The 9,003-nt window shown below is 34.4% G+C and overlaps 1 non-coding gene across 1 annotated transcript; it reads left to right on the forward strand.

Annotated features, from left to right (window-relative positions):
- Nucleotides 1-3,153: 3,153 nt before the first annotated feature.
- Trnam-cau (transfer RNA methionine (anticodon CAU)) lies at nucleotides 3,154-3,226 on the forward strand. The gene has a single exon. It is a non-coding gene; the product is annotated as a tRNA-Met (tRNA).
- The last annotated feature ends 5,777 nt before the right edge of the window (nucleotides 3,227-9,003 follow it).

The following is a 9,003-nucleotide window of genomic DNA, read 5'->3' on the forward strand; positions in this document are numbered from 1 at the left end:
GGTAAATAGTGCACAAAAGCCCTTATATATCCTTCGATTTGCACGAAATTTGGCATAGCGTACTGAATCGCGTCTATAACAATGTGTGCCAAGTTTCATGAAAATCGGTTCCGATTTAGATATAGCTCCCATATATAGTTTCGCCCGATTTTAAGTAAATAGTCCATTAAAAGTCCCTCGAAATCTTTTGATTTGCACGAATTTTGGCATAGCGTATTGAATTAAGTATAGAATGATGTGTGCAAAGTTTCGAGAAAATCGGTTCAGATTTAGATATAGCCCCCACATATATTTTCGTCCGATATAATGTAAATGGTCCACCAAAGTCCCTATATATCTTTCGATTTGCACGAAATTTGGTACAGCGTAATAAATTAGACCTATAATGATGTGTGTTAAGTTTCCTGAAAATCGGTCCAGATTTAGATGTAGCTTCCATATATAGTTTCGCCCGATTTTAGGTAAATAGCTCATTAAAAGTCCCTGGAAATATTTTGATTTCCACGAATTTTGGCATAGCGTACTGATTTAAGTCAAGAAAGATGTGTGTTAAGTTTCGTAAACATCGGTTCAGATTTAAATATAGCTCCTATATATATTTTCGTCTGATTTTAGATAAATGGCGCACCAAAGTCCCTATATATCCTTTGATTTGCACGAAATTTGGCATAGCGTACTGAATTAAGTCAAGAAAGATGTGTGTTAAGTTTCGTAAAAATCGGTTCAGATTTAGATATAGCTCCGATATATATTATCGTCCGATTTTATGTAAATGGTGCACCAAAATCCCTATATATCATTCGATTTGCACGAAATTTGGATTTATAAGTAAATGAAGAACTCAAAATGTGGATGAATGCACAGAACATACTGAAATAAGTGTAACCTAACAACATCGATTAAATCGGTTTAGATTTCGATATTTTGATTTAAATTGATTTGCATAATTTTGTCCCATTGTTAGAAGCAACTCTATATCTGGCCAAAATTTAGTATAGGTTGCAGAATGACATGTCTAATTTCATGTTAATGGTCCTTCAAAAATGCGACGTCTGTTAGGATTCCATCTGTTGAATATACCCAAAGTGGTGAAGAGTATCTTATAGTCGGCCCCGTCCGACTTCACTACTTTCATTACTGGTTAATAGTGAGACTTGGCACCCAATGAGAGTATAGAATACCAAGTTATGGCTTATTTTGTTGAAAACGTTTTCAAAGTTGCCAAAATACCGATTATTGGGGGTATCGTTATATGTAGGCTACCCTGAAACTTGGGTCAATATTAATAATTTGTATATAGATGTGCTATATAATGGCAATCCAAAACATTAAGTTACACGCAATTTTGTTGAAAAAATGCAAAAATCACTCTCAGAGTGCCAAATAATTCGAAAAGTTAGTGGACGGAAATCCGGTAAATATTTCAAAATTAGATGACAATACTTCAAAATCGACGCAACAATACTTAAAAATCGACGCAATCAGAAGTTGGCACACCTTTTTACCATTTTACCCGCTCAAAATTTCTCTAGTAAAAAGTTTATAAAGAGAAAATCATTTGATTTTGTGTTTTTATTAAATTTTTACTAAAATTGTGGGTTCAGGAACGTTTTTCTAGTAAAAGGTTGTAATACTTGTACAATTTGTATATTATTGCAGGTTCTGGAACGGAACTAATATTCAACCATTTTCAAAGGCAACGTGGTATTGATATTGTATAGTTCGACTGGCATATGTCGACGCCTCCGAACCATAGTATGCTAAGACGACTTAGCATGTTTTAAAGTTCTTTACGTTCTTAGATACTACGGTCCTTAATTTAAATTCTCTAAAATGTTGGTAATAATCGTCCAATCCAAACCAATGTTATAAGCAAAAATGTACTAAGCATGGCACGAAAGATTCAAAAAACTTCCATACTTTGAAAGTTTCTACTGAAAATCTCACTTTTCAGACTTAGCATACTATTCTTCGGAGGCGTCGATGTATGCAAATAAATTTAATCGGTTTAGTAATATTGGTACAAAAAATGTTTTTATTATCTGCAAATCCTGTTCAAAATGTTTTAAAAATAACATGTTAATAAATCCGGCTATTAAAATCGAACCTACGATGTTTCTAAAAGCTCTATCTGAAATATTATAAGCGAAATTTCTGTAAAATATTTGGATTTTAAAAATAGTTTTGTGATATATTGTACGGATCATAAAATTTGGCAGAAGGCAGATGTTATCACAAAAATAACAAAGGTCACCAGCCAAAAATCGTCATGCCATAATTTAGGGACGTGATTTACCTCGAATTTGTCATTCTGGATTTTTATTATTTTTATTGTGGATCTACATGCTTTTGGTGAAAAATAACCAAAACATAATCAAAATTCATGTTTCAAAAATTTTTGATTTATAGATTTTTCAGTACAATCGCATAACGAAATTCGACAACATATCTTTAACCCTTTGAGCCCCGAATTTTTTCCCGCAATCTTAGGACAAATTTCTGTTTACAGATTTAATGCAACTATCCTAAATAGGATAGGCACAAAATTTGACATCGATATATCCTTGCAAAATTTGACATCGATATATCCTTGCATTCGGGAGATACAGTACATTCTTTCGGAAAAAATAAAGTCCAATATCAAGAAAACCAAATGCAAAATCGTCAGAAAAATCATTTTAAATTATTCTCTGTATTCAATTTTACAAGAATCAAAAATAATTCTGAGGGTAGAATTTGTACAATTTGAATACGAAGCGATTTAAATAATTTGGACTGTATACACAAATTAGTACTGTACACAAATTTACCCTCTTCTCTATATTGAAAACTTTACTATATCATAACTTTACCAAATTTTTGAATTCACATATGAAATCCTAATAATACATATCTACTAGCTGCATATAAAATATAAGCTCTAAAAAATTTTGTTGCCTGTGGGCAACATTGGGCCACAAAGGGTTATAATTGCCGCAGTTCTCTAGTCTTTTGAGCTCTGCACCCACTGTATAGACAAAGATTGATTAGATGTGCCACAAAATTTCTTTCGTAATACATTATGCACACACATTCACATATATTTTGCTAAACGTTCTATTCATCTTACATTGGCACACAGCTGTAATCCTGATTATTTACCATATTGACATAGCCTCGGTGGCGCAGTAGGCAGCGCGTAAGTCTCATAATCTTAAGGTCGTGAGTTCGAGCCTCACCCGGGGCATAACTTTTTGGGTGTATTAATTCTAGAGCTCCTTATACGACCTGTTGTATTTTTCATTAAGGCTATTCACTCTTGATTGTTTACGTTTTATTATCAATCTCTTTTTTATAACATCCAATCACATAAAAATTACATCTTAATGAAAATCATTTCAACATCTTATACGATTGTCTAAAAAACTACCATTGAAAAGCTCTCCTCTGTGGCCACCTACTGCTTAATCAACAAATAACCTGACTTCGTTTTATTTCACTTGCGACTGAGACCTGTTCACATAAAGTGCCACTTTATGCGATAGCGTCGGTAGGAGAGTGTCTCATTAAGTCATTTTATTGTGATGTTGAAAATTAAAAGCCCTCACATAAAATGACAGATTTTAATAATGGTGTGCTGTGCATTTGTAGAGGCCAGAGACAGACGGACAACGAGAATATGTGTCCGTTCTAAAGTGACTGACATATAAATAATGTCATAAGCTGATAGTTTATTGACAGCATAAAAGCTTAAGTACGTATGACCGCTTGCTGTGTCTGTTGGATTCTACATATAATATGACTGCTACTACCTCTCTATCTCTCTATCTGCTGTCAGTAAGTGTCATGTTTAAAATCAGAGTTTATTTTTTCTCTGGACTTGATGTGTCAGTTTTTGTTATACGCTGGAATTAAAAAGATATAAAAATGGAGTTGTCAGTGGGCTTGAACAATATGATGCGTGACTTTGAAGGTCTCTTTTGTCTATATTAAGAATGTGAAATTTTATAATTGATTTTAATGTGATGAAAACTGAAAATATTATTTACAAAAATGTTGCCTTGGATGTTCTTTAGAAAACTTCTTTTAAAAATCCAAGCCTGTAATAACCCTTGAAAAAAAAATATTTTTATACCCTACACAACTATGTTGTCAGGGTATTATAGCTTTGTGCAGCCCCAAAAGTTTGTAACGCCGCGAAATATTGGTCCTAGACCCACCTTTAAGTATACCGATCGTCATATCTCGACTAGCTGAGTTGATCTAGACATGTGTGTCCGTCCGTCCGTCCGTCTGTCCATTATAATTTGTAAACACGATACAGGCCACAGTTATGGACCAATCTTCACGAAATTTTGCATGTAGAATGGGTTCTGGCCAATGAAGACCCCTATTGTTTTTGGAAAAGATAGGTTAATATTTAGGGGATGAAATGGACCAAAAACTTTATTTTTGTCCGATTTTCTGGTCACTCCAGAGGCCGCAATTATGGCCCAAACACCGCGAATTTTTGCATGGAGAAGGGGATCGGGCCAAAGAATAAGCATGCCAGTTTTGATAAAGATCGGTCAATATTTAGCGGGTCAAATGGACCCTGACTTTTGTGTGAAAAATGACAAAATTTGTATTCTACGGCGTATTAATTTGCCCCTGAAGTACCTAGACTTAAAAAGTTGATGGAGTGCCTCTTGAACACTCTATCAACTTTTTAGGTCTAGGTGGTTGACCTTTAAATTGATACCAAATATATGGTCGTATGTACTCAGATGTGGGAGCTACACTTAAATATTTACAGGTGCTTACGAATTCAGACATTATTTAGTAACCCAAAGCCATACTAGAGGGCGGAAATGTAGCGCTGATCGCTTTGAAAATGTCCATGAGATTCCAGTTATGGTCAAGGACAACGCCAATAACTTTCGGTGATGATCAGATAATAATTTTTGGATGAAGTGGACCGAAAACTTAACATTTTGTGTGTGTGTGTGTGTGTGTGTGTTTTTTTTTTTTTTTTTTTTGAGTCTATCTATAGGCCACAATTGAAGGCCCAACATCACAAAGTACCGCCCTCGTCTACGTAATATTAGTAATATTTGTTGACCTTTACTCAGGTTTCAAGAGGGTGCAAATAACGCAAAGTTAGATTTTCGTGGAAGTTGTGTAGGGTATTATATGGTCGGCCCCGTCCGACTATACTGCTCCGCTCACTGGTTTTATAAATACACCACTGTAATATTTTATGTGAAAAATTTTTTTTTATAAATCCACTCCTGTAATAGTCCTTGAAAAAATATTTTTTTTAATAAATCCAGGCCTGTAATAGTTCTTGAAAAATATTAAAAAAATCCACGCCTGTTTATGGACCCTTGAAAAAATGTGTTTAAAAAAATCCACGCCTGTTGATGGACCCTTGAAAAAATATGTTTGAAAAAATCCACGCCTGTTGATGGACCATTGCAAAAATATGTTTAAAAAATCCAAGCCTATCCAATCCAAGTCTCTTGAAAAAAATTTAAAAACATCCACGCCTATTTATGGTCCCTTGAAAAAAATATATTTATGGAAGTCCCTTAAAAAAATATTTTTAAACCAATAAGGAAAGTAGTAAAGTAGGACTGGGCCGACTATATGATACCCTTCACCACTTTGGGTATATTCAACATATGTATCCTAAAAGACGTGGCCTTTTTGAAGGAACTTTGACATGAAATTGAACGAGCTTAAATATGTGATCCTCATCAATATGTGAACCGACTAAAATTTATCCTTACGCATATCTTTCTGCAACCTATGCTAAATTTTGTAAATCGATTTAAAGCAAACATGACACACGCTATTTGGTATGCTGCACTGTTTAAAATGTAATCTCAATCAGACACCAATTGATTATTTGGTGTACAATTAACATGAATAAGTCGAAATTATATATGAAAGCTTATCTATATCTTTATCTGAACCGATTTCAAGGAACTTGCCAGAGATTAATTTGCATTAACTTCAGTACGATGTGTCAATCGGCCTAGCTATGGATCTTTAGTGCAACATTAACTTAATATCGGACGAAAAAAAAAAATATATATATATATATAGGTGGTGTACACATCATTCTAGACTTAGTTCAGTACGCTATACCAAAATCCGTGCATATCGAGAGATATAAAGGGACTTTGGTGCACCAATTACCTTAAATAGGACGAAAATATATATGGGAGATATATATCTAAATCCGAACCAATTTTCATGAAACTTAGCACACATCATTCTAGACTTAATTCACTACACTATGCCAAAATTCGTGCAATTCGAATGATTTTCAGGGACTTTTGTGCACCATTTACCTAATATCGAGCGAAACTATATATGGGAGCTATATCTAAATCTGAACCAATTTCTTGCAAATCGAAAGATATATAGGGACTTTGGTACACCATTTACGTTAAATCGGACGAAAATATATATGGGAGCTATATCTAAAACTGGACCAATTTTCACGAAACTTTGCGGACACCACTCTAGGCTCAATTCAGTATGCTGTGTCAAATTTCGTGCAAATCGAAACATATAAAGGAACTTTGGTGCACCATTTACATTAAATCGGACAAATCTATATATGGGAGTTAAATCTGGACCGATTTTCACGAAACTTGGTAGACATTACTCTTGGCTTAATTCACTACGTTATGCCAAATTTCGTACAAATTAAACGATATATAGGAACTTTGGTGCACCTTTTACATTAAATCGGGCGAAAATATGGGAGCTATATCTAAATCTGGACCGATATTCACGAAACTTGGCGGACTTCACTCCAGGTTCAATTCAGTATGTTCATAAATCCACGCCTATAATAGACCTTGACAAAATATGTTTTAATAAATCCATGCCTATAAAAGCACCTTAAAAAAAAATGTTTTCAAAAACCCATAAAAAATCTTGACAAAAATTAAAAAAAAAATCCACGGCCCTTGACATATATTTAGAAAAAATCCACGCACCTTGAATTTTTTTTTTTTTTTTAAAAAATCCACGCCCCTTGACAAATATTTAAAAAAAAATCCGCGCCCCTTGACAAATATTTAAAAAAATCCACGCCCCTTGAAAAATATTTTTAAAAATCCACGCCCCTTGACAAATATTTTTAAAAAATCCAAGCTCCTTGACAAATATATTTAAAAAAACACGCTCCTTGACAAATATTTTACAAAAAAAAATCCACGCCTCTTGACAAATATTTTAAAAAAATCCACGCCCCTTGAAAAATATTTTTAAATAATCCACGCCCCTTGACAAATATTTAAAAAAAAACCACGTCCCTTGACAAATATTTTTTAAAAATTCTCCTCCTTGGGAAGTCCCCTGAAAAAATATTTTTAAAAATCCACGCCTATGAAAGCCCCTTAAAAAAAATATTTTTAAAAATCCACGCCTATGAAAGCCCCTTAAAAAATATGTTTAAATAATCCACGCCTATGGACGCCCCTTAATGAAATATGTTTAAACCAGTGAGCGGAGCAGTATAGTCGGACGGGGCCGACCATATGATACCCTACATAACTTCCACGAAAATCTAACTTTATATTCTGAGCTTGGCAATATTTCGCGATATTTGCACATTCTTGACCGATAAGAGGTCAACAAATATTACATATATTCGGTGCAGCCCTACTAATTACTTGTCCAGATTCTATTCACCGTGGGTTGTGTGGTGATGTTCGGCTTTCAATTGTGGCTTACAGATGAACTGGAAAAAAACAAAAAAATTAAGTTTGCGGTCCACTTTATCCCAATATATTTATCTGATCATCGCTAAAAATTATAGGCGTTATCCTTGACCATACCTAGTCGCTCATGGAAACTTTCAAAGCGATCAGGGCTTTATTTCCGCTCTCTAGTGTGGTAATGGATTACAAAATAATATATGAATACCTAAGCAGCTCTAAATATTTAAGTGTAACTTCCACACCTAAGTACATACGACAATATAATTGGTATCAATTTAAAGGTCAACCACTCCTCTTGAATATACTACCAACTTCATGGGTCTATGTCCTTCGGGAGATAATATATACGCCATAGAATACAAATTTTGTAATTTTTCACACAAAAGTCAGGGTCCATTTGACCCGCTAAATATTGGCCGATCTTTATCAAAACAGGCATGCTGATTCGTTGGCCTGATCCCCTACTCCCTGTAAAATTTCACGATGTTCGGGCCATAAGTGCGGCCTCTGGAGCGACCAGAAAAACCGACAAAAATTTAGTATTTGGTCCAGTTCATCCCCTAAATATTAACCGATCTTTACCAAAAACAATAGGGGTCTTCATTGGCCAGAACTCATCTTTCATGCAAAATTTCGTGAAGATTGGCACATAACTGTGCCTGTATCGTGTTTACAAATTATAATGGACAGACGTACGGACGGACACACATGTCTTGATCGACTCAGCTAGTCGAGATGTGACGATCGGTATACTTAAAGGTGGGTCTAGGCGTTACAAACTCTTGGGGCTGCACAAAGCTATAATACCCTGACAACATAGTTGTGTAGGGTATAAAAATTCAGGCCTGTGGAAGTTCCTAAAAAATATGTTTAAAAAATCCACTACTACGGAAGTACCTTAAAAATATCATTAAAAAATCCACACCAATGGCAGTCTCTTAAAAATGTTTTTAAAAATTCCACGACTGTATATGACCCTTGAAAAAATATTTAAAAAAAATCCACGCCTATTGAAGTCCCTTGAATAAAATATTTTTAAAAAAAATCAATCCTTCTTGGATGGCCTTGAGATAATATTTATAATTAATCCAAGCCTTCTTGGATGACTTTTGAAAATATATTTTTAAAAAATACACCCCGGTTTTTCACTCTTATTCGTATTTTGTTGCCTATACTTTCGGCAAGCGAAAAATTTGGAGTTTTTATATTTCCCCAACTCCCACGTACAAAGTACTCAATCAAATCACCAAAATCCTATGCCTGTGCAAATGCAAAACGAAAAAACACCATTAAAAATTTACAT

The sequence above is a fragment of the Musca vetustissima genome, unplaced genomic scaffold, assembly GCF_032173495.1.
Source record: "Musca vetustissima isolate MV318-11 ecotype Yass unplaced genomic scaffold, APGP_CSIRO_Mvet_v1 utg246665, whole genome shotgun sequence".
Taxonomy (NCBI): domain Eukaryota; kingdom Metazoa; phylum Arthropoda; class Insecta; order Diptera; family Muscidae; genus Musca; species Musca vetustissima.